At 38.1% G+C, this 27,591-nt stretch overlaps 1 long non-coding RNA gene across 1 annotated transcript in view; it reads right to left on the reverse strand.

The window, feature by feature from the left end:
- LOC134490326 (uncharacterized) overlaps nt 1–25,506 on the reverse strand; it is a 41,821-nt gene extending 16,315 nt beyond the window's left edge. Inside the window, exon 1 of the long non-coding RNA XR_010067203.1 lies at nt 25,434–25,506. This is a non-coding gene — a long non-coding RNA (uncharacterized LOC134490326). The remainder of the gene's footprint in view (nt 1–25,433) is intronic.
- Nucleotides 25,507–27,591: the final 2,085 nt, after the last annotated feature.

The following is a 27,591-nucleotide window of genomic DNA, read 5'->3' on the forward strand; positions in this document are numbered from 1 at the left end:
CTCTGTGCAAGTGTTTTCCAGCAGAGAGTTCCCCGAAAGGAGCTGCTTGGGTATGCGCTCGTTCGGGTCTGTGCTCTCATCAGCAGTGTGTGGACTGATGGTAGACTTGCTCTAGAGAGAACTTCAGGGTCTGGTACTTTATCTAGCCATCTGATGCCTAATATTTTATGAAGACAAGTCATGTGGAAATAGTTGAGCTGTCTTGCATGCCTTCGTTTCTCAGGCATACAGAAGGGTAGTGAGTAACACGGCTCGGTAGACTTTTAATTCTGTTGTTGGACTAATTCCTCAATGTTCCCACACAGTAGGATATACTGCCTGTAGTTTCTACCTTTTGATTGTGATTTTGGCTTCTGTGTACAGTGCATGAGGAGCAGGCTGGTGCATGACTTTGGTCTTTTGAATATTAATGGTGAGTCCAAAGTTGTCCCAAGCCATACAAAATTTGCCCATATCAACTTGCATCTTTGGCTTTGAGCCAGCATTCAGGGCACAGTCATCAGCAAAGAGGAAGTACCTCAGAACAGTTTCCTTCATTTTGGTAATAGCTTGAAGTCTCCTCAGGTTGAAGAGCTTCCCATGCACTCTGTACTTGAGGCTGATTCCAGCATCACTGTCCTGAAAAGCATCATTCAGCATGGCGGTAAATATCATGGTGAACAATGTGGGTGCATACACACAGCCCTGTTTAACACCATTGGTGACTGGGAATGCCTTTGAGGATTGTCCACTGCCCAGCACTCTGGCCATCATGGAACTGGCATGCCATCTGAATGAATCTGGCGGGGCAGCTGAACTTTGACATGATCCTCCACAGGCCTTGTCGGCTGACAATATCAAAAGCTTTCATGAGGACAACAAAGGTTGTATAGAGTTCACAATTCTGCTCCTAACACTTCACCTGAAGTTGGCACATGACAACAATCATGTCAGTAGTCCCACATCCTCTGCGGAAGCCACACTGTGACTCTGGCAGCATTCTCAAATATCTTTATTTTAAGCACAAACTCAGTTTTCACAAACTCCAAAAATATATACAAAGAATGACTACAAAATGTGTTAGCTTGAAAACCACTAAGTTCTCTGCTGTATATTTACAGTAGTCATATTTGGGTTGCAAAAATTCAGAAAATCACTGAATGGCATCAGAGAGAAACAGAAGCTATAATTCTTGAGATCCTCTGGATTTTTGCAGCCCAGATAATATATTTCTTGTGACGATCTTTTCTTTTTGTAGGATAATTGACAAACTTTTACAGCAATAGATCTCAGTATGTCTTCCATGGAACTCTGCAGTTCCTCAAAAACTTAGGAGAGTAACTTGAAGAATACTAATGGTAAGAAAAATAGAACCCTAAAATAGCTAACTGAATCATATATTATTCAATGATAGGCAAACATTGTGGGTTCTTGAGTGTGCTCTCAGCTCATACAGTGCAATGTGGAAACAAATAGGCCTAGTAATATTTTGCCATTAAGCAACCATATGTTTGGCATATCAGTATGCTAGGATTCTGGAACAAATGCAGAGGAATTATTTCCTCCAGTTAGCTGAAAATACTATTAAAAGGTTTCACAAAAACATTCTGTATATTACCACATTAGATACCAGTGCCCTTTTTCTCTTCTCCATACAACTTTCTAACACTGTTAAATAATTGTTCCTTCCTGGTAAAGTCAATAAATTGTATTGCTTCTTGATATATGTTGGTAAGCAATTTTACTTGATGAATATTGCTGGAGAATTAATGACAATTCATTGCCAATTACCCCTTTGTGGCCTCTTATAATTGTCCAAGTCTATTTTAACACAAGGGGGCAGCCTTCCGTTACTGGCTTATTTTTTTCTTCTTTGCATGTCTCTGTAAATATATAGCATAAGGTTGCTGAAAAAAAAATTGGGAGGGCATAAGACCAATTCAATAATTAAACCTTCATCCAAGCTCTAGAAATGGTATCCTGGGACAATTAATAAATTGTTCACCATTAAGTTCAGTTAATGGACTTGAGAGGAGGTGGGAAGGCTGTGGAACACGCTAAGAGCAATGGATTAAAGAGTCACAGAAGCAGTTTCATAGTTCAAAAGGGCTGTATGTATCTGTCAGTATTGTAGTATATAAGGGGGTAATCACTCTGTGAGCTAAACATAGATCTCACTTAGATATGGATATACAGTTAAGGATCCTCCATGTTGTAGAATTCATAATCATGTTGAAAAGACTTGAATAAGGACATATTCACGCCCAGGAGAAAACACATATTATCAGCAGAGAGTTATCAATTGCCAGAATTCTTACCAGTCATTGATTTAAAAATTTGGCATGAATAGCACACAGATGTTCAATCTAGCTGCTTACTAATGCTGTGCCCTATATGTTCTCAGTGCCAGAAATGGTAATTTGGGGTGGGGAGGGGGACTACCATGACATGGATGATAATGTAGTGCTTTCCTGCAGCTGGGCAACAATGCTAAAATTAGGGAGAACATTGATGTTGATTTCATGATATTATCTGCAAAGTTGCAGTGAATAAAAGCATAACAAATCATCATTTGAAAGAGGACAAACTCAAGGGTTTTAACAGAAATAAAGGGTTGAAACAATAACAACTTTATATAGAAAATATTATGAACTCAAAGAAGTCATAGTGACATTAATAGTATAAATGATAAAGATAGTGTTAACAAGGCTTCCAATGTACTCAGTTTTGAAGTTTTTCATGCATTCAGCCAAAAAAACATGAACATACTGTATCCATGAGGTTTTCTTGGAAATAACATGAAGGTGACTTGTCATTGCCATCATCTGGGATGTTCTTTTCAACTTATTTGCCTAGCTACAGCATTTCCGAATGATATTCCCTTATGGAATATTATTATTATGGTTGGTTGCACAGTTAGCCAGATGTTTAGACTAGATTGGCATTTTTGTCCACCTCTCAAATCCTTCCCAAGGACCTGGGATAGGCAGATGTTGTTGTTTAATACTATTAAAGTTATTGTCACAGGATGTGAGCTGTTCCAAGTAAAGCCACCTTTTGCAACTGATTGATGGTGATTTTGTCAATAATAATAATAATAATAGACAATAATTGATTTTAATTATATTTTATATAAAATATAATTTTATATTTTTATATAAAATATAATTTTAAATTATATTATTTAAAGGAATGCTTGCCAGATTTCACTTGTAGCTAACATTCATCCCTCCTTGGATTTCTTTGGGCAGATTCTATAATCCACTGCACTTTAACATTTGTAGGAGGGAGAGAATTCTTCCCTCCATAACCAGAGTCAAACCCATCTCCTATCCCCAACTATATGCTAAAATGTTGATTGTTGGCCTGGGCTACTCTTAATCTTTAATTTAGTTGCAATTCCTTGTTCTGGACTGCTGAATGACATACAAACATCCATATCACCTTCTCATCCCACATGCTAGTATTGTCACAAAAAATTCCACTAAATGGGAAACTGGTATATGCCTGTACAAGCTTGTATATACAGTATGTATAGTGAAAACTTCAGTGGAGGCAAATGAACACATGGGGCATGAGTTGAGTTGCAAAATCCACACTTTCATTTAATGTGTGAGAAGGAGCAAAGCTACTTCTCCATCATAATCAAGACTTAAAGTGTCTTTCTATTACCGCCAGAGAGTAGCCTGTGCAAAGCAGCACACTGAATATAAATGATTAGTAGTGATCTAGTGCACTAACCTTATGTCAGTGCTGAAACAGATGCTTTGCACTCTGCAAAGTTGTCATTTATTAAAGATAACAAGATGAATAGCCATATAATTTACTCCATAGTAGAGCCAGGGTTTGCAAGCTGCCTGCAAGGAAGTGCATAGAAAGCTTCTACGAGAGAATAAGCAAGTGGCAGAAAAGCCAGTAAAGATAGGAGATGGGAAGAACAGCTGAAAGAGTAGCAGTGGTTTATTAAGAGAAGGATAAATATCATGGCATGATTTTTCCACTGCAGGATAGCTATCCTGCTGACTTCTCCAGGTGTTTATTTTATGGAGGAAAGCAATGTTGTTTACAGAGGAGGGTATCAGAAATGGTTCAGATAGTTCTTTTTCTTTATCTGTGGCCTTTCACTGTTTAATATGAAAGCAGAAGGAACCTTGATTTGTCCCAGCTACCTTGATACTAGATGGAAGAACTATACATGGACTTTATCAAACCAGTCATTTCAGCAAACTGCAGATACTGAGCTTGTGTATACTGATGGGGTTTTTAAATGTTAATAAAAGAACTCCATGCAGCTAACAGCAATCTTGCAGAGTAGAAGCATGGACCAAAAGAGAGAGAGAGAGAGGGAGAATTTGCACATCAAGCTTAATTATGTTCAGAAATAAATTCAGTCTTCACATAGCAGTTAGATAAAGAAAAGTAGAGGTAGCTTACTTTATTCAGAAGATCTGGATACAGGTAGGTTCATAGTAGAACAGGCACTTCATCACTGATTCTTTGTAGACACTTTCTATGTGGAATAGAAAGTCTGTGTGCAAGTGAGATGTTAGAGGACAAGGCCTGCATTATGCAGTCCTCCTGCCTGCATGTCTGCCCATGAGGTAAAGATGGAGACTGTGAATCTTTCAGACCAAGAAGAAGGAGGAAGAGGAAATCAGGTGACCCATGTGACTTCCCACAAGCACAATAGAGACATGCCTACCAGACAAACCCTCTTATGCTTGTGAGACAATGCTGAGTTGACCCCTGATAATTCCAACACCCCTTCTCAAGTTAGCATGTCTCAGAGTCCACAAGGTCCAGCTTCTTCCGCAGTTCTTGGTAACTGCTCCTCAGCAATGGCTTCGTGAGAATGTCCTCAGTCATGTTCCTTGTGGGACAATAGTCTAGTCTGGCTATTCCTTGCTCTTGCAAGCCCTTCGCTATGTGCGTTTAGTTCTCCCATTAATCTTTTCTGACTGTGAGAGTCTAATACAACTTTGGTTGTCTTCATAGACCTGAAGAGGGGTAGTTCCCTCTATTCCCATGTCTTCAGGCAGTAGCTTGAGCCATTAAACCTCTTTGCATGCATCTGCTGCTGACACATACTCCGCCTCTGTGGAGGAATGCGCAACTGTATCTTGCTATATACAACGGTTAAAAATATAAGTGATTCAGGGATATGCATGAATGCTCCTTCTGGGTTCTCTAGGTACATAGACTGTTGAACAAAACTTTATAGTATGAACAAGATGGATTGTAAACACACTGAATGAGCACACTTAGACATCTCTGTGTGACCTAGAACCTTGTCAAATCACAGTCTTTAATCACACTCGTGAGATTCTTGACACTTGTATCTCTCATGTATGCAGGCTGAATGCCTGTCAGCAGGTTTTTTATAAATTCAGCTGTAAAGTAACTTTATTTTGAACCAACTTGTGAGCATTTTCTGTTATCTAAAAAGTGTTATAATAATATATAAAATTAAACACTAATCCTGATGATAATATTATTATAACATACAAAATTTAAAAAGTATTTGAAGACAATAGCTGTCATCTCTTTGTAAGAATGCAAAGAATCTCTAGACACATTACTTTTTTTTTTTCAGAAATAAGTCCTATTATAGTCAGTAAAATTACACCAGGTAAGTAATTTGATGGGACTTACATCTGGATATAAGTTTAAGATAGGATTGTTAAATATATTTTAAAATTGGTATTTCTTTTCAAATGTTAGAGAGACAAAGTATTTATTCCTATTTAGGATGATTCACACTTTGATTAACTTAAGTTATAATTTGATTCTGGGAAAAAGTGATTTAAAATAGAACTAAACAAAGTGAAATTAAAATGATTTGTGTCATTGAACTTAATTCATCCATTTTCAGATTGCAAATTTGAATTTGAATGATGCCCACTAAAGTAAATTGGCACCTTAATCACCACAGATTTGCTCAAAGAGAAGATCTTACCTCTGGTGAGCCTGTTTTATGCTTATTCTTCTGCAAATTTGCAGACTCCACAGAATACTAGAAATTTAAATTAGTTTAGATCCATTTGACTGTCACATTCCTCAATGTACAATTTCAAGACTGGAAAGGACTTAAAAAGGACTCGGATTCTTTAAAAGTTATTTTTAAGAAGTTTAATTCAATTTTAAGTTCCAGAGAATTTCTTTAAATGTTTAGAATAGTTACATCTATTTTGAAACATTTTTTGCACTTTATTTCCCCACCCCTTTAAAATACTATAATTGGATAAAATCAGTGAGTTGCAGACTTAGAAGCAGACATTTAGGCCATCAGGTCCAAATCCCTGCTCAGTAGAAGAATTAAATAAAAACAGCCCAGCAAAGGTCTCAGCTCAAACAAATTCAATGTGGTGGATTCCAGTGCTGCCGCTGGTTCCCAGGGAGAGATCGTATTCCAGACTGATAAGAGACTTCACAGCCCAGACTCTGTTGATGGGAAGGTTAAGAGGTTTAAGGTAGCTCCACCCTAGAGCCCTTCTGAGTTATATTCCCTTAGGTTAGTGATTAGCCTTAGTCTGGCAAGATTCTGTCTATAAGGTGAGAGCAATAAAGAACTAGTTGGAATACTGGATCAGTGTGATTCTTGGCCTTGTTTCCTGACATTCAATGAGGGGGAGATCACCAGCTCTCAGATGTAATTGCTCCTATTTTCAAACCATTGATACCATTAGAAAGTATTTCCTAACATTCCGCTGGAATCTACCTTCCTGTAATTGAAATCCATTATTTCATGCCTTTCACTCTGATAGGATGATAGAGAACAGAATATGGCCTTTGGTGTGTATTTAAGGAGTTCAGTTACATCTTTCCTCAACCATCTTTTATCAAGGTTGAATCCATCAGACTCTGATTCTTATAGTTAATACCCCCTTGATATTCCTTGTTGCCCTTTGCACTTCTTCCAGTTAGTTGTGTTTAGAACTGAGTGTAGTACTCAAGAAGAGATCTGACCAACACAGAAAGCCTATTTCTTTCCGTGTTTTGGAGACTATACTTCTACTGATGTGAGAGCCAGTTTGATGTAGTGGTTAATGCCCTAGGCTAGAAACTGGGAGACCATGAGTTGTAGTCCCACCTTAGGCACAAAGCCAACTGGGTGATTTTGCACCAGTCACACCCTCTCAGCCCTAGGAAGCAGGCAATGGCAAACCACTTTGAAATTTTGCCAAGAAAACTGCAGGGACTTGTCCAGGCAGTTGCCAGGAGTCAACAGAGAATTGAAGGCACAGCAACAACAAAACCTGCATTGCCTTAAGCTGGCCTTAAGATATCCCTCAACAGCTAAAGATATGAATAGAGGGGAGTATAGAGGGAAGAGAAGGAGAGAGAGAGAGAGAGAGAGAGAGAGAGAGAGAGAGATTATTCTTCCATCCTAACTCTTCTAAATATTCCTTGCTGCCTTTAATGTTGGAAATATAATAAAACTATTGTTAAAATTAGAGCCAGGCCTCAACTATGGTATCAGAAAGTCATATAATTTTGGAGTTTTTTTTAACTTCCCTGATTTTCAACTTTGTCATTGGGCATATACCTTTACTTCAATTTCTTCATGGAATTAAAGTGGCCAGATTAAAAACAAAACAAAGCCCAAAACTCTGTGAGTAAAATGAATATTACTTCAAGATCAATATGTTTAATTAGAAGCATTTAAAATACCTTTAAAGTATTTCAAGCAGCGGGTTAAACCGCTGAGCTGCTGAGCTTGCCGATCAGAAGGTCGGCGGTTCGAATTAGAAGCATTTAAAATACCTTTAAAGTATTTCAAGCAGCGGGTTAAATTGCTGAGCTGCTGAGCTTGCTGATCAGAAGGTCAGCGGTTCGAATCTGTATGATGGACTGAGCTCCCGTTGCTAGTCCCAGCTCCTGCCAACCTAGCAGTTCAAAAACATGCAAATGTGAGTAGATTAATAGGTATCACTTCGGCGGGCGGGTAACGGCATTCCATGTAGTCATGCTGGCCACATGACCATGGAAGTATCTATGGACAAACGCCGGCTCTTCAGCTTTGAAACGGAGATGAGCACCACCCCCTAGAGTCGGACACGACTGGACTTAATGTCAAGGGAAACCTTTACCTTTACTTAAGTAATATTTTATAGGAAGGGCCAGCCCTTAGATTTTCTTTATCTATATTATCTTTATCATATTCATTTTTACCACAATTATCTTTCATCATAAACTCAGGGGATTTTTAACTAACTATTTATATAAATTATAAACTAAGCAATCTGGTGTATTTAAATCCACATATAATTGGAATGATTACTTTAAGATATTTAAAGAAATTCTTATAACAAGTAAAAATCCTATTTTTTACAAATTGCTATAGAAACATTAGTATCTATAAGAAGTATATGAGACTTATTCCAGTTAATTGAATGACCTGATAAAACTATTGCACAATAACAGTAAGCTTTGATATAGAATGTTGGTATTGTTATCAGTAAGACATAATATATAACCCATGTATAATAATGGTATGTTCAGTCCCAGGTGTTATTATATGCAAAGTGCGAAGTTCTGACCTGGTCAGAAATAAATAACTTGATGCAAGATCAGGTCATTACAAAAACAAGAAGAGATGGAAACTGTGACTCTTGCCCAAAAGAAAATTGCTCTAGCCCTTTATGAAGAGTGGATAGGAGAAAAGAGGCACAAGAAACTGAATGTTAATTGTAGTACAAATATAATTTGTGTTTGATACACAACAGTCACAGGAATTCTTTCATAATGGTGTCATAGTTTTGCTACAGCAGATCTATTTATCTGAGACGTCATGTCCTAGAAGTAAATTCCTGCAGTATTTTGGCTTGTCCTCAAGAAAGACCCAACACAAACTCTTTTCTATTTGTCTGATAAGGCAGGCTATACAGTATCAAATTAAATATAATAGGAGTTAAAGAACATATTTAATCAATTTATGAGACTTCTGTTAGATGAAGAAGTAATTCCATCTGTAATAACCCTAGAATGAAAAATCAGAGTATCACATATTAAATCCAACTGATTGAAAAAGAGGACAAAATCCAGATTTGGTTAAGACATCTTACCTAAATTTCCACTGTGCTATATTGAAAGCCTTTTCTGCAGCTAATAAGACCATCACTGCTGATTTTAACTTTTCTGAATTCATCTCCACAATATTGATTAATTATGTAATATTATCAGAAGCTTGATAACTTTATAAAATCAGATTGTATAGGATGGCTGGTTTGTCGGTAGTGTTATCTATAATCTACATACTATCAATATTTTGGCATTCATATCTCTCAATGAAATTAAGCATAGTCAGCATGATTTCTACTAGCCTTTCAAAATCACAGTTACATAAGCATCACGAAAAGATATTTTATTTTATTTTATTTTATTTTATTTTATTTTATTTTAGCTTTTAAAAAAGCCTTCAATAGTACTGGTCAAAAAAAATCAATATATGTCTCATACCACTTAATGGGTTAGCTATCAGGATCTTTTCTTATTTTCACAGATTTAATGGGAAGATAAAAGTGCAGCTAGGTGAACAACTTGAGCATAATCTAGGAAAATTATATTGTTTAAAAATAATTAATTTCCTTTCCAGTTACATTTGACTCAGCATTATGGAATCTAGAAAAAAAGTGGAAAGATGATTTATTGAATCAGAGTCATTGTATACTGTACCCAAAATGTCCTCAATAATAGAAATATTATTATTTTATTGTTTCAATCAGGAGACCAACAGTTTACCAGATTTTCCCCTGGTCTCAATATTTTTGCTTTATATAATTCAATAAATTTTCTGTATTAAGTGCAAACTGGGAAGTAAGTTTCTGTTTAGCACCCTTAAAAACTTTATATGATTTTGGTGTAGATCATCTTCCTTGCGAACTCAACCGTTCATTAACTTTCCTCTTGTTGTAAAAGATCTAGAAGTTGTCATATAATTCCCAAATTAAACTCTGATCATCAGCTGGCAATATTTTTCATCTATGAGAATTAAATTTAGATGGTTTAGTATTGTGATTTAATAATGGATCTAAAATTTGATTAAAATCTGTAGCCCTCATTAACTCACAGCTAAAAAGATGGTCGAAGCACCTAAGCAATATGTTTGAGTATTCCCTAGCAGAACCATAATAATTGATAAATGGAAAACATTTATTGAAATAGTGTATTTGTGTACATGTGTATATATAAATATATTCCTTTGATTCTGTGTTAATTCCTGGTGACTGCCTGGACTAGTTCCTGCAGTTATCTTGGCAAGATTTTTGGCAGTCGTTTGCCCTGTAGTTCAAGGAAACAAAACAAAAATTGGCAGATATAAATTAAAAGAACCACAAAGATAATAACTAGAACAGGGGGAAGGGGGTAGAAAGAAAAAGTAGAAAACAGAAATGTATTTTTTTAAAAAAATCTTAAAAGCCAAATATTTTCTAGGGCTGGAAATTTTGGATGAATATACTGAAAATATAGTATAGGAACACTCCCCCCACACACCAAGCCAAAATAGCCTATCAACCTCAAAAAGGGGGCAGAAAAGTAAACGTTAAAGGAAATAATGTCCACAGCAAGCCACAGTGACACCAAAATGATGATGCATGCACAAGTACATAATCATGCAAATGGCACAAACAGTGTATGTACTTGTGTCAAGGTGTCTGGTGTTAGCTGATAACTCATGGCATTTGCATGCTTATATTATGATACTCTCAGCCAAGAAAACAAACCTATGGATCATCAAACAAATCAACCCAGAGTTTTCACTTGAGGTACAAATGACCAGGCTCAGATTATCCTGTTTTAGACACATTATGCAGAGACCTAGCTCTCCGAAAAAGGCTCTAATGCTGGGAAAGGTAGAAGGAAAGAGAAGAAGGGGATGACCAGCAGCACATTGAATGGCAATGAGTGCACCATTGGAAGACCTGAAGGATCAGATTGGGGACTGATCATCATGGAGAAAACTTATCTGTGTGGTCACTAGGAGTCAGCAATGACTTGATGGCACCTAATCAATCAATCATGAAACTCTTGTTGCCATTTGCCCCCCTTGGAGCCCCAAGCTGCTCAATATTATATAGAATAATTGTAAATTATTTCTGTGAGAGAGACACTGTAAATGGGTCAGTTCATCATGAAGCCCTTTATTTACTATCAAAGCTGTTTCCATATCAGTAGCATGTTGCTTTTCAGAATTTTCATATACAGTAATTCAATCACCAGGCTTTTCAAGTCCATATTTATTTATATCTCTATCTCTATCTATATCTAAAGCATCAGATCTCTGATTCAAATCCTAAGACTTCTGATCCAAATTATCTATTAAGGCCTGTATCCACATGAGTTCAGTTATTGTCAAATTGTGTAGAGCTTTAAAAGTATTAAGCAGCTCAGCTTGGTTTTCTTTTTCTTTTGGGTCCAGATTAGAGTTAACCAAAGCTGACTGATCTTCTGCCAGCTCAACTGGCTTCTTTGTCTCAGAGGAGCAGGGAGAATTTCTGTCTTCTTGATTTTAGACCCATAATAAATCAAGTGAGAAACCTTCCAAATCCAGTAGTTTAGTCAGGAAAAAAGCACTTCTGAGTTTGTTTGTTTTTTTAAATCTTATGGCATAGCAGTTCGGTGTTCATGCTGCTTTTTCTTACTGGGAAATCCTTGTAAGGTCCAGCAGCCAGATGTGTAGACTATTTAGCCATGACAAGTCACGTTGCCCGGGGTACACCACAAGGAGGCTAGTCTATATAGCACCAAATTGGGCTGAGAGAAAGTGACTGGCCCAAGGTCACCCAGCCAGCTTTCATGCCTAAGGCAGGACTAGAACTCACAGACTCCTGGTTTCTACCCCAGAACCTTAGCCACTAAACCAAACTGGCTCTCAGTTCTGAGGTGAGTGAGAGGAATAGATTTCTTTTTCAAGAACCATCTTTCCTGAACTATGATATATTGCAAATTCTGATACAGTACAGCCTGCATAATGACTTCTGTCATCATGCAGATTTACTTCAATTCACAGTAGAGTTATTTAAAAATCAGACAATGTTCATGCCTTTCCTTCTCTCTCTCTCTCTCTCTCTCTCCTCCTCTTCTTCCTCCCCCCCGCCCATTCTTCGGTATACTTCCATCTTTACTTGGACTATTTGTACCAGCAGTTCTACCTTCCCCAAACAAATGAAGAAAATGAAAAAGAAGTTTGGGGAGGATATCTGTCTTTCTGAGTCTTGGTGAGGCATAGACCTATGTGACTGATAGCTTACAAAAAGAGACATTTCCCTCATACTCCACTGATTTTGCAGGATCATTGAGTGGCCGCTGCTAACTAGACAGAACATCCCCACAGTTGATGATGTGAACATTCTACAGACTGCCGCTGCATATTACTTCCTCAGAAATAGATCTAATGAAAGTACTCCCATATCATCAAATCCCAAGATTAGTAATCTTAGAGAAAACAACCGTTGTAAGTTTGAAGGGAAAGTATGTTTGTACCTTGTGAAATCTGTTTAGTGAATTTCAGAATTCTGAAATTCTTCCCTCTAAAATTGGGAAGGGGAGAGTGGTGGCAGTTTTCTAACATGTTTAAATCTTGTTTATGTCCATTTTAGGTGCAAGGTGATCAGAACATCTTTTTCACATGCAGCTGCATTCTCAACTATTGGAACATTCCAAATCTGTTACCAAAAGAGTTCTGTGTGGAATGCATTAGCAGTAGAATACTCTAAATGTCTTCAGGAATGAATTACTTTTACAAATTCCTGTTTCTCCAATAAATCAACTGAAACTGATAAAAGCTAAATCTGATAGAAGATATTTCTATAAATTGATGACTCCTGGACTATTATAGATAATGCCAAGTTCTAAAATGTCTCCAAGCTATATACTTGATCCTTCAGGACAACTATAGTCCCATAACTCAATTCAGATTGGGAGGTTTTCCCAACCGTAGCATTTTTGCTTTATTTGGATGAAAGCTGAGTTTGCTTGCTCTCGTTCATCCTAAAACTGCCTCTCAACACCTATTCATGTGTTTGTTAACAGTCAGTTGTTCCTGCCACTCACAGGACTTCAATCAGGTTCTATTGTGCATCAGGCAAACGTGTTTTTGAGCAAATATGTGATCATGGGTATTTATAAATTGCACAAGATATAAAAGCTGACCATTTAAATGAATTTTATACTATTTGTATGATATAAGCAGCACACAGATTAAGATGATTAAACATATTTAAAATGAAAATAGTGCTAGCTCTAATTAGTCTGCAATGGATGTAAAGATACTTAGGTTATTTGAGGAACTGGCTATCTTCCATAGCTTCCAACCATCCTATGCAGCTGAGAAGAGTAAGCATGTTTCAGGTCCCATTGATCCAGCCTTTCTCAATCTTTTGACCCTGGAGGAACCTTTGAAATATTTTTCAGACCTTGGGGAACTCCTGCACATTCAAGCTCAAATATAGGTCAGAAGTTACCAAATTATTATATTTGTTTCATGTGTGGGCCTGTATATATGCATTAACAGTGTTCTTAAACTAAAAATAAAGAATGAAACTTACCTCTTTAATATGAAGTTGCCCAAATTTGAAATATTTTTTTAAAGAAATTGTGATCTCCCAGGGAACCCCTAGTGACCTCTTGTAGAACCCTAGGGTTCCAAAGAACCCTGGCTGAGAAACCCTGGATTAGACAGTGTCAACTTGATGGAAACTAAGTTGGTCTTCCTTATCACAGCTCCTGCCCTCCTGAATGAGGTATCTCCATAAATTTGTATGGCCTCCACCCTAATCCTCTTTAAATAAGCTCTTAAAACTTGGCCTTGGGCTAGAATGGTCAGTGGATTTCTTGTGGAATATTTGTTTTGGTGGTGTTGGCATTCTTTTTCTGGTCCTTCACTTTCTATGGTCTCTGCATTATTCCATATTTTGTAATTGTCTCTTGTTGTACACTGCCTGGAGTTGGACTCGAGTTGTGCAGCTTATAAATTCATTTGGTAAATTAACAAAAATATCTATTGGTGTGTGCATGACTGTGTGTATCATTTTGCCAGTTTTGGCACTCTTACTTATGAATGGATAAAATATGAATATTATACAAAGCAGATAAATGACATTTACATATATCAGTACCTATGTAGAGAAAAATAGGCATTAAGAGATGTGTATTTAATTTTCTTCTAGAATCTATATGGAGTACAAGTCAAATCCATTAATTTCATATGTAACATATCAGCATAATTTTTCCAATTAGTAATTATGAAATTTTCAGTTATATCTTAGAAACTGTTTTGTAGTTAATAATACAGATTCTGAGATGTACTGACTCAGGCAGGCCCTAGCCAACTTCTGTAATAAAATACACTTTATTGCAGAAATGTAATATACAAAAATACAATGGTCACCGTCCCATAATGATTTGACAAAATCTTATTGTGGAGCATCATAATAAATTGAGAATGTAACTCCCAAGAGTTAATAAAAAATGTCCAACTGAAATTGAAATTTAACTGCCACCTTCTAGTTAGTCTGTTTAGGGAATAGTGCATATAATGGAGACTTATTCTGAGGTTTTCATATATGGTAAAACACTACTTTTATTTAACTATCTCACCTCTGGGGCAGAATTGCTGATCATAATTAGTTTTTTTAGATGTGGGATGCTGATATATTCATTTTATTTTATTTTATTCTCTTTCATGCTATTTCTAATATATTTTCTCTTTAGTAAAGGTAAAGGTTTCCCTTGACGTAAAGTCCAGTCGAATCCGACTCCAAGGCTTAGAAACGGAGATGAGGGGGCGGTGCTCATCTCCGTTTCTAAGCCTTGGAGCCGGCGTTGTCATAGACACTTCCGGGTCATGTGGCCAGCATGACGACACGGAACGCCGTTACCTTCCCGCCGAAGCGGTACCTATTGATCTACTCACATTTGCTTGTTTTTGAACTGCTAGGTGAGCAGGAGCTGGGATTAACAACGGGAGCTCACCCTGCCGCGCGGTTTCGAACCGCCAACCTTCCGATCGACAGCTCAGCGGTTTAACCCGCAGCGCCACCGCGTCCCTTTTTCTCTTTAATTGCTTAATAATCTTTCAAAAATACTTGTGCTGTGGGTGGATTAAAAATATAACAAATAAAGAAGTGAATAAATCAGATCCATGTATTATTTTTTTAATTATTTTAGTCCACTACTTTGCCAGGGAAGATTTGAGTTTCATGATCTCTCCTCCATATCTTTACTGGACTAACTTCTGTCTTGGGTTATATTTATTTTGATTCCTTTTTTAAAAGTGTGTTTTTCTTTGTAAAGAAATGCATTCTGCCACCTAGAAGGAAATAAAATAGAAGTTCTCCTTGAGTACAAAGCACAATGAAGCAGCTGTCTTGTAAAATGAGAAGACTAAGGATTTTTCAATTTCACTTGTTATCATTGAAAGGGTAGAATGAGAGTGGGGAATGATCACTCAACAAGAGCCACTGATGACATGAAAAGTCAAGGGGAACAAGGACATAACATGGAACTGCAAATAGTTACTTCTTATCAGTCTCAGTCCAGTTACAGTCTTTTAACACCTTCAGTACAATCCAGCAAAGTACTTGGATAAATGTGCTTATTCCTAATACATTTCTGTCCCATATATAGGATTAGAATCAGATTTCACTACTAGTAAGACAACAGTTGTTTTGTTTTGTTTTGTTTTGTTTTAGTTCTCTGTCTCTCTCTATCCCCAAATAATGATCTGTTAAAAAACTGGGAAAAGTCTAAGCTCCAGTGACATTGAATCATAAGATCTCCTACTGTGCAAATGTCAGCCTAGACAGAAGCATTCACAGAACTGGTGTTTTGTCTGACTTGTGTAGTATTGGAGTAAACATTCATTCAATCTTCTTGTATTATGATTTATTATTATTAATTTTTGCATTCTTAAAGAAGTGGAATGGGAAATAAATATATAATATAATATAAATTTGAGATACATGTTAGACAGGTATGGGAGAAATGAAACTGACAAGTTCATCTGTCCAGACTGAGGTTTTTAAGCATTGGGAGCTTAAAGGCTGAAAAACAAGCCAAGCAATTTTCCCTTTCTTAAGTTGGGAGTAGGAATGCTAGTTATCTTTGATAGTATTTAATGCAAGCTATAAACAGCTGACTCAGCTCTATTTAGGATAGCTAACACTGAAGAACAGCAATCTATAACAGGTCTCTACATTTTTTTTTTCATTTAATACATTCATTTGTTAAGTGGTGATAAGGTAACTACAATAATGGAAGTGAAACAGTTGGCAATAGTAATAGGGATAACTCCACTGCAGTTTATCAAAACCCCTTTTCTCTTATTGTCACTAGGACTTTAAAGAGAGACACTTGTTAGAGTATGAAAGTTGGATTTTCTATACACAATTTACATAATTTACCATTGAACTATAAAGACTCTTAAAATGAGAACTAATTGAGAATTAAGAATTAGTTCTAAACTAACTGAGACAGCATTGGTCACACTCTTGGTTGACCTCAGGCAGGAGTGGAATGGGGTAATGCATCCATCCTGGCTCTTCTTGACCTCTCAGTGGTCTTCAGTATTGTTGATCGTAATATCCTTCTGGGTCAGCTCAGGGAGTTGGGGGTGGGCGGCCCTGTGTTGTGCTGGTTCTCCTCCTTTCTCCAGGGTCAGTGTCAGGAACTAGGCTAAGAACCATGCTGAGCCAATATCTCCAACTCTAGTTCTTTATTGTTCTTGCCATATAGACAGAAGCTACTCAACTAACCTAAGGGGAAATAACCTAGAAGGGCTCTAGGGCAGAGCTACCCTGAACCTCTTAACCTTCCCAACAACAGAGCCCAGGCTGCAAAGCCTCTTATCTGTCTGGAATGTGTTCTCTCCCTGGGAAGCAGCGGCAGCACCGGAATCCACCACATCACGCTCTCCTTCAGGAACACATTCCATCAGAGTCAGTTCCAGTTCATGTTGATGGAGGGGGAGATGATTAGCCTACAGCTTTGTGGGGTACCACAGTGATCAATACTTTCCCCCCTCCTGTTTAACAGCTACAGGAAGCCACTGGGTTAGGTCATCCAATAGTTTGGGGTGATGTATCATCAGAATGCTGATGATACTCAGCTTTATAACTCCACCCCAGTTGTAATGGGGAGAAGGAAGGAGGAAGAGCTGCTACCAAGACAATGATCAGATAAAAGAAACCTGAGTCTGGGGCAGAACTGTAATCCAAGTAAGTGTCTCAGACAAGGCCATTCCTAATTCTCACAAATATAAAGAGAGGGAGGGGGAAGCACATTCAGACTTGCAAAATTCTGTTACTGTAACCTCATAATAAAAGTAGTATTAGCATTCATGACTTCGGTTTCCTAATGTGATCTACCTTGAAGGGCTGACATCAGATCACTTGAGTGATGCTGTGGAAGTTCTGTCTCAGGGCCTGAAGGCTGCGGGGGCCTGGATGGGCTGCACAGGCTTTATCTCAACCCAAGCAAAACTAAATGGCTTTGGGTTTTTGGACCTCCTGGTTCTAGGGACCTTCCATCTTTGGTCCTGGGTGGGTTGGCACTGCCTCAGACAGAGCCAGTGCACAATCTGGCAGTCCTCCTGGACTTGCAGTTCCTGCTTGAGGGCTTTTGCACAACTTTGGGTTGTGCATCAGTTGTACCCATTCCTGGACAAGTGGACCCTGCTCACAGTTCCACATGACCTTGTGATCTCCAAACTATAGCAATGCAGTCTACCTGAGTCTACCCTTGAGGAGTATTTGGAAGCTTAAGCTTGTGCAGAATGTGGTGGCATGGGCAATTAATGGCACCATTTATTTGGCACATCTAACACCATTGCTCCATAAATTGAATTGGTTACCAGTTTCCTTCTGGGTACAATTCAAGATGCTGGTGGTCACCTTTAAAGCCACTTATGGCTTGGGATCAGGTTATGTACAAGACCATCTTCTCCCAGTTGTTTCTACCCATCCTACCCAATCCGGCAGGAGGGGCATGTTTTGGGGCCTGTTGGCTGGTAAGGCCCAGGCAGCCCTCTGGAATATCATCCCTCTAGAGGTCAGATTGGCTTCAGCCTTGCTTGCCTTCCACAAGTCCTTGAAAATTTGGTTTTGTGCCCAAGAGTGGGGCCCCAGGTGTGTGTGGGAGCCCACTGTGTTAATGGTTCTTTTATGATTCCAGCTGCTGTGTATTTTATTTTATTTTTTTATATTGTATGTGTTTTATTTAGTTTTTATCTATTTTTATTGTAAGTTTCCCAGGGTCATATATGATGGATGGTTTTTAATTTCATGTTTCTATACTTTTCCTCCCCCCTCCAATAAATCCATATTAACCATGTGAGCAATGTAGATTTCTTTCATATTAACCCTTCAGTGTGATAGGTTAGATCAAAAGAATTTTCACACCACCAGTGTTTTCATACCAGTCAACCAAAGTACTTGAAATAGACTTCCATTGTGTTTATGTCTGCTTCCTTTGAACAAAGAACACAATGAGCCAATCAATGCTCACTGTCTTCCCACCTGACTAATAGGGCAATACAAAGTATAAATCTAGTTAATATTCCATTCCTTGTGTTACCACTAGTTGAATCTGTAGGAGAAAATCTGAGAGGTTTAATTTTAGAGTCTAACTCATATAGATTGATTTTAATAAGCAGTACTGTAACTCAGCTAAAAGCTACCAGGAGCTTGGAATTCTCAGCTATGCCAAAGGTAACAAGGCACTAACAAGGTAAGTGAAGGTGCTAAACACAAGAATATAAGCCAGCTGCAAAGCATTACAATAAGCACCTGGGAACCCTTAATGCTAAACTCTGGGAGCCAAGGGGTTTTAGGTAACGGTTCAGGTAAAATAACAATTTAGTGACAAATTCTTAGGCCTTTTGTTTAAACCAAAGGCTCCATTATATAGGGGAGGTGTGACCTCAATCTATCTGCCCCACATTATATATTTAATATGCATATGAATTAATCCAATCAGTAAGGTTCATCTCATCAATCACATCGACAATAATATCCAATGGCACTGCTACTCATTAACTCTGATTGTAATGAAACCAGTTAAATGAAAGTAACAGTTGGCCTAAGTCTATAAGAGGAATTGTAGCCTGACCAATTTTTAGGCTTCTGTTTCTTTACCTTTGGTACCAAATCAGTCAATAAATCAGTTTGATTTCAATACAGTTGGGCCTTGGGCTCCTATTAAAGTTACCCTTTTCTCTTTCATAACATTTAATACCCACTTTACACAAAAATGAAGTAAAACAAATCACATGTGTGTTCATCTATCTAATTTTTAATCTGGGAAGTTACCAGGATGCAAGAGAAAACCAACTGGAAAAAAATGGAAAGAAAAATATGGGAATCTTCCAGCTGTCTCATTTCTCACTATAATTTCTTTGCTGCATTTAAAAGTCCTGGGATTTGAGAAGGTGAAATGATAGGATGTGTGTGTGTGTGTGTGCATGTTTTAAAGAATAACAGGTGCCTTTCTTAAGCTGTTTGGCAGGGGGTTGGGGGAGAGAAATAAGTTCTAACCACTGCATATACAAAATAAAGGAAGTAAAGCTCTAGAAATTGGGCACTGAAATTCTGCAGTGGAGTAGACAAGAGATTAAGGGCTAGCTTGAAGCCTGGAAGTGAAGGAAGGCAAAGTCTACCCCCAAGGTTTGCAGATTCATAGGAAAGTATCAGCTTTTCTGCAATTCAAAAATCCTGTAGAATTTCTGAACCAAAGTTTAATTTTTCCAGATTGATTTATAGGACTTATGCAAATCTTCAGATTGCCTCAGATATTTGACCTGATGCTTTGAATCCAATATTTACATACCCCTGGTTGCTCGGGTTTCATGGACTTGGATTCCAAGTTCTGAATAAAGTAGGTAGGATCCACAGAGCTTCCAATTTATTTTATTTTGCTCTCTTTTTTCAGAAACAGAAGCTGATTTGGTATAAGTCAAGCCTTATCAGAGCAAACAAGCACTTTTACTTTACCGACTTCAGCCTGCTCTAATTGCTTTGTATTCTTCTCTGAACCACTCTGGCTTACTGTCTCTCTCTAAGCAAGTATAACATAGCAAAGCCTTTTGCAATCTGCCAGTTTTCCCCTCAAGACTTGCATTTGTTCACAAAATAATTCTAAGCAAAACTTAACACAATGTGCTATGAATGAAGATTATGCTGATGATGTCCAATTATACCCCCCATCCAACAGACAGGTGATGCTGTTCAGGTGCTTATCCAGTGCCTGGAGACTGTAAGGGCCTGCATGGGGAGAAACTGGCTGTGATTCAACCCTAGAAAGATGGAGTGGTTGTGAGGTTTTGGCCTCCTGGGGTCAGGAGAGATGACATCTTTAACTCTAGATGGGATAGAACTCCCCCAGATGGAGCTGCTGTGGAATTTGTGAATCTTCCTTGACTCGTGGCTCCTGCTGGAAGATCAGGGGGCAGTCATGGCCAGGGGATGCTTTGCACAAATTCATCTGTTGCTCCAGTTGCACCCATTCCTGGACCAAGAGGCCTTGCTCGATGTCACTCATGCCTTAGTCACTTCCTGATTGGATTACTGCAATGGGGCTGCCCTTGAAGATCACCCAGAATCTGCAACTGGTTCAGAACGCAGCAGTGCATGCAATTCTGGGCACCTGTGATTTGCTCATGTTGCACTGCTGTTGTGCAAGCTGCACTGGCTTCCAATTGCTTTCCTGCACATTTCCTGTACAGGTTATCACCTTTAAAGCCCTGAATGGCACAGTGCCAGGTTATTGGTGGGACTGCTTCTCCATGAGGTAGGGTTAGGTAGGGTGGGTGTGCTCCAGGTAACTTCCCTGAAATTTGGTCATCTACTGAGACTTCAGAGGTGTGTATTCTCCATAGCTGATCTGGCCCTTTGGAATAGCCTCCCACCTGAGACTTGGGGCCATTTTAGACTTCCAGAAAGCCATGAAAATCTGGCTGTTTCCCCAAGCATTGCACTAGGATGGGGTTGAGTCATATAGGCTGTTATGCCACCTTGGTGGGGAGGGTATGATGTGTTTTATGCTATTGTTTTTACTGGTTTCTGTGAGCTGCCTAGAATCACTGTGAGATAGGCAGCCATAGAAGTTCAATAAATACATACATAAACAAATAAACAAACAAACAAATAAATAAATGGCTGCTCATCTTATACAACATAACCTGGGCAGCTCACAACAACATACAAAAATAACACAAAAAATTAAACCATTTCACACAATCAAGGTGCCATGACATTCCTATCCCAGGTATACATGTGCTGGGTTCAGCTTCCATCCTGGCCTAATGCCTGGTAGAAGAGATAGGTCTTAAATGCTTTCCAAAAGCCACAGGGCAGGCACCACTGTAAAGAAGGTCCTGAACCAGATCTTTCTGGTCCAGATCTAGCATTCTATTCAGTATACTACTCAGATCTGCAAGCCTGCTCCAAACACAGAGTGCATTTGTGATTTTTTTTCCTATAAATATTTATGTGGAAGAAGATTCCACTGTGTAAAATGGGATTTATTCCCAGGCAAGTGTGCATGAGTTTACTTTTGTAATGTTTGATCCCTTTGAGTCCTCCTACTGCCTGCCTGCCTGCCTGCCTGCCTGCCTGCCTGCCTGCCTGCCTGCCTGCCTTCCTTCCTTCCTTCCTTCCTTCCTTCCTTCCTTCCTTCCTTCCTTCCTTCCTTCCTTCCTTCCTTCCTTCCTTCCTTCCTTATCCCTAAATAATGACACAGTATTGGTCTTAGGTTAAAGCATGATATACTTTAGGATCACAAAGTAAAAACTGAAACTTATTGCACTACACTGCATTAGTGGTCAACAAAGCTAATATAGTACTTTGATGCAGTACATGTTTATAAATAGACACATGGGTGAATGCCAGCCTACAAAGTTGAATTTGAGTGCATGGAACTGAGGAGGTTATTAGAAAAGTTGCCTTCCACAGCTGAGTTCAAAATGCATGGTCAGAAAAGTTAATAAGCAGCGTCTGGCATCATGATTTCATGCATATAAGTCAAATGACATAGATTTTCTTAGATAGATGGAAATTAGTGCCAGGTAGAAAATGAAGATGTGAAATTGGAATTTGACATTTAAATGAGAAGGAATTTGACAGCATCTTGGATAAAATGACAAGTCATCTGTCTTCATACTATAAGGCAGAAACTGGTCATCAATTTGGATCAGGAAGGTGCTTCTCTTTTCTGCCCCTTGCTGGGGAATTGAAGCACAAGGTACATGGGGGATTTGCATTTCTTTCAAGCATCTGTGCCAGAGGCACGTCATGTTATTCAATATTCCACTGGGCTGTTCTGGTATGTTTGCTTTGTGTAAGTGACACAAATATTTCAATCTTGATTTGTCAATAGGATGTTGGAGGGGAAATCTACTTAAAGCTTCTCTAGCTTGGGAACAGTATCCATTGCTAGCATAAGGACAGGTATAGCTAAACCAAATCTGGACACTTTTTAACTGAAAGTAATAATAAGATGATTTCTGCAGTATTTTTTTTTAAGCTAACATAAAGGCTATTAATCCACCCAGAGTCCTTCTGGTGGGAGGAGATGGGCAGGGACAAATTCAATAAATAAAATAAATAAATAAATAAATAAAATCCCCTTAAATATTTTTTAATTAATTTTGTCCTTGCGTAACTTTTACAATTAATGGAAATAGAACTCTAGATAAAATAGGGGAGAATTGCATGGGACCAAACAAGAGAAATGTCTACATGTATAATGAAGAAATATACCATGAGAAGCAGTTTTAACAGGAATTGATTTAAGTAGAAATATTACTCAGCTTTCATTTCAGTGGCTGTTGGTGTCTCACAAATCAAGTGATGCTACATGAACAGTCTTGCAAATGACTGGGTGACATCCTGTGAGGTCATATGGGATTCTAGCAAGTGGATAGAGTACTTGGTACCACAAGATCCATCACCTTTGGGATGGAATCAGCATGGTTCCTTTGAGATGGCAGTGGAAGTACTTACAACTCAATTTAGATGTGTGTGTGTGTGTGTATGTGTGATATAAATGCCTCATTGGTTGAGGGAGTGGTGTTATTTGCTTGAAGGTGGTGGTGTACATCATCTACCAAGTTTCCCCTTCTGTGGAAGATTTTTAAAAAGGTGGCTGGGATTCATATCCTAGAGGAAATGGGATTATCTGCATTCCTTGTAGTTAGGATTCAGACCCAGGCATGGAATCTAAGTTGTACTGGTCACTCTAGTGGATGACTTTTGCTCTGGATGGATGGAGTATACTCCTCCTGGTCTTATTAGATCACTCAGCATAGTCATACTCTTGACTATGATCGCCTTCTGTATCTCCTTCAAAGATTGGAAGTGCTAAGCATTGTCCCACTCCTTCCTGACTGGGTGGTTCCATTTGGCAGTCACAGGGAAGTAACAGATGACCTGTGGTTGCTCCAGCGTGGGATGCTGCAGAATTTGGCACTCCCCTCCAGTTACTCAACATCTACTGCTTGAAACATTTACAGTATTCTCCCCTTCTGGAAGAGGCCATTCATCAATATGGGTGAGGTATGGGTGAGGTATCATCAGTAAACTTATGATTCTCAATTATATATCCTTATTTCAAATGAGGTTAGAAGTGCAGTGTTTGGAACCAAGGGACTGGATAGGAAAAGGCAGCTCAAACTGAGCTCTAGATATGTTGTTTGTAGCTGATCAGTCTGGTTCTTTCTCAATTCCAACTTCAGCTCTGAATGATGGTGACCAGTTGCAGGTCTTCTTTAACTGGGAATCCTTACAACAGTGACTCATGACCTTATCACCCTAAGTCTAGACCACCACAATGCACTCTACATAGGACTGCCTTTTCAGATAGTTCAGAAAGTACAGTTTGTCTGGAATGCATCAGTTGAGCTGCTTACTGTACTAAACAATTCAGCAGTGTAACACTGAGGTAGGGACAGTGCACTGGCTACCAAACCCAGTTTAAACTGCTGGTACCTATAGTACCTATAAAGACTGAAGAGCTTAGTCCCCCTCATACCTGCAGGTCAGTGTCTCCCAACTGGATTAGCCCATCCTATGAGGTCTTCCTGAGACAGGCTCTTTAGGGCCACACCTTATGAGGGAGCTTGTAAGCAACTCTACATGGATTGTTTGCCAGGAACCAAAGCGATTTTTTGATTGCTCTAACGTTACAGAAGGACTTCCCCTCTGAGGTTTGGTGGCCTCCACCTTTTTGGCTTTTCAGATGCTAAAAAGAGTTCTCTTTGAAGAAGTGGTAGGGTGCTGCTACAGTAATGGTGTCTGGTCACTCTGGGTTTTGTCTTTTCTATTTTTGGAAATTGTTTTATGTGCAGATTTTTTTTAAAAATATATTAATTGTGGTGGTGGTAGGGGGTTTGAAAGGACAATGCTTCATGACAGTTTTATTTAACTGGTTTATTTTTATATATGTAAAATATTTATATGGCTACCCAACTCAAACAATACAACTCTGAGCAGTGTACAATAATCCATGGACCAAAATACAGAAACAAGATAAGCAATACCAGCTAATAACAAAAGATGACAATTAATCAGGGATCAGAGAATCAAATATGTGTTTTGACTCTTATTAACTGCCTTGATCCAACTGGGTTGTAAGTGTATGTACACCAACAAACTAGGGCAGGATATATACTGGAACTCCTTAAATGCATGAGCCATATATTGGTAGTTTTTCAACGTGAAGTTGCTGCTTAGTGAGTGCATCATACAGTATGCCACCATATCTGCAGTAGGTAGAATAAAAGCATGTGGCAAAACCAAGTAACAGAAGTAGATACTAAAAGGACTTCCTTTTTTTATTAATTAATCACAGGTTTCTGCTTGTTTAGTCCAATTTTATGTTTGTAAATATACATAATTCAAAACATTATTCCTGTGCATTTGCAGATTTGGGGGGAGGGGGTGTTTGTTGTAAAAAAACACTTTATTCCTGTCTACCATTACTGGGTAAAGCAGAGATTGGGGGCACTCCCTCATTTCATCCTTCTTTTGATGCTTCGCCCTTCTGCTAGTCTACTTCACAATCCAATTGTACCAAGAAATCCAAGTTTGTCCACAATCCACTGAATAGTTTTATAATACCAGTAGAAAACTTTGTTGACTTTTCTTGCACAGACAAGTAAAAGGGCCAGGCAAATCTTTAGAGAAGTGTTTTGGTTTGGATGAGAACTCAAGAAGTCAAGTACCCCCTTAAAGTTGCTAACCTCTCTTTTAACAGCAAAGTGAAATGACTCTACATCACAAGACCAGACCATCTTCATTCAGAATCCTTATGTTATATTCTTCTCCTTTCATTTCATTTCACAAATAAACAACAAACTGTATCTATTTTTCTTTCATTATTTTATACTGTTTACCATTTAACCCTTTTACATTCCAAGTCATAATCTTTCATATGCCATGATCATCACCAGATATACTTACAGATGTTGTCCTCAGCTTCCTATCATGGCTTTGGTCAATTGAGTCTTTCATATTTTTATTTTTTTTTTTTAGTTAATGAGGTGTAGACTAGGTTATCAGTGTTTGTCATAACTGTGTCATGTGTAGTGTTCCCTGCTACCAGAAAGGGTAATACTATATAGTTTTGTCACTTTTTGCCCAGTATGCCACAAACAAAACCAAAGTCCAGTTTGGTTTTTTTTTGTGTGTGTGGGGAAGAAATAGCAAATGGACTTTGCTTTGAGGATGTTTCTTAAGAAAGGCCTATGGATAAGGTATAATTCATGGGATATGAAATCTATGTTAACAGTTTGCATATATCACTTTAGAACCCTGGTAAATATAATCCACTTGTAGCAGCTGGGGAAACTATCTGGGACATAATTAATCACTTTGAAGAAAATTCAAGTGAGATTCATTTAACATTCACATGGCCTCATACAGATTATTGAGCATTAGATTTCCAGTACCATTTAGCATTATAAAATGGAGGTTACTGCATTATACAATGTGTAACTTTTAAAAATAGAGGTACATTTTTTTAATGGACTAAGGCAGAAAATAAATGTATGTGTATCTGTGCTGAGCTTTTTCTCTCCACCCCTTAAGAAATATCCTTTGTGTCAGGTTCAGAATTTGATATAGCTCAGACAAGCAAACATGATATTCATTCCCTGTTGCTTCTAGGGAGTGTCTTGCTATGTAAATATGGATTATTTACAAAAAAAAACAAAAAAACTCCTAAGACTGTCTTAATGACCACTTAATTATCCTGAAAGCAAAATCTTTCTCATCTCTGTGGGAAAAAAAATAAATACATAAATAAAATAGTGGTGTTCAAATATTGCTGTTAGTGGCACACCACTAACAGCAATAGCAGAGGAATATTTCCTTCCCTCCTTGTCATTCTCACATAACTGTTTGCTGTACGACATTGCAAGTTTGTGTGTGCTGATGCAGAATATTTATCTGCCAGCCAATTGGCTCTGTTCACATCTCTCATGCATTTATGGTATTGGGTGCTCAAAAGCTTGTTTCACTAAGCAGGAGATGTTCCATGAAAGTTGTTTTTCTCATAAATGCCATTCAGAATTTATTGACTTGTACAAGACAACTAATTTTCCTGAAGTCCTGTGATGGTCTGATCATTATGGGAAGAACTTAGGTGATCATGATTGCCTATAAACAATAGATAAATGCCATGAGAAATTCAGTCTGCAAGCCTGTTTGCAGTAATTAACAGGTGTGAATTGCTGTTTGCTGGTACAAACCTCCCACTGTGCAAGCCTTTGTTAGCTTTCAGCTGCTTCCTTGTCGCATTATTTTAGCTTCTGAAGAAAAGAATCTCATTCTACTGTTGTCCCTTAAATCTGTTAATTATTTGCACAATGATCATTTTTAAATCAGTTGAAAGGGGCAGTGAAACTCTTTTCATTTGAAAAATACCTAGCATCAAGTTTACGGCAACCTTGTTATTATGTGGTGGGTAATCCATGGTTCATTGCAGCTCTCCAGCACATTGAGAAAGTGAAGCTAGAAAACCCCAAAGTTAGATCTTTCAGCCATGACACCACAGTTAAAAGTCAATCCCAAATTTTAGGCTGAAAGCATTCGTCTCTGATAGTTGAGGATTATGTTTCCATCTAAAAATTGGGGGAGGGGGGAAGGATTCTTCCCCAGGTTCTGAAAACTAAGAGCTGCTAATCTCAAAACTTTCTTTAGCCATTGGTGAAGCTGCATCTGGGCAGAATCAGCCATTTTCCTTTGTCCTTGATTTCTGTGTATAAAATGATTTCTTGTAACCCATGTGGCCTGATAGAGGATTTTGGAAAATTGAACTTTGGTGCCATTTTGTATGGTCATAATAGGTATTGCTTTATTATGGCTATTTAGTTATTTTTCTCATCCATGGACGATCAAGCCTATTCTTGTTTTTATGTGTTTTATTTATATTCTTGATTTTAAAAGGCTGATTTCAACTAAAAATGGTTCTCACAATTCTGAAGGGCCATTGTCTCTCATTTGTTTTTCGCAGCAATCATAGGTATTCTATTTTTAATCAACATAAAACAGGAAGCTTGGGTTTCATGGGAAAACTTTTGATCATTGTGTAATTATGCAACCCTTCTTTTTTTCCATA

This window comes from Candoia aspera, chromosome 1 (assembly GCF_035149785.1).
Source record: "Candoia aspera isolate rCanAsp1 chromosome 1, rCanAsp1.hap2, whole genome shotgun sequence".
NCBI classification, from domain to species: Eukaryota; Metazoa; Chordata; class Lepidosauria; order Squamata; family Boidae; genus Candoia; species Candoia aspera.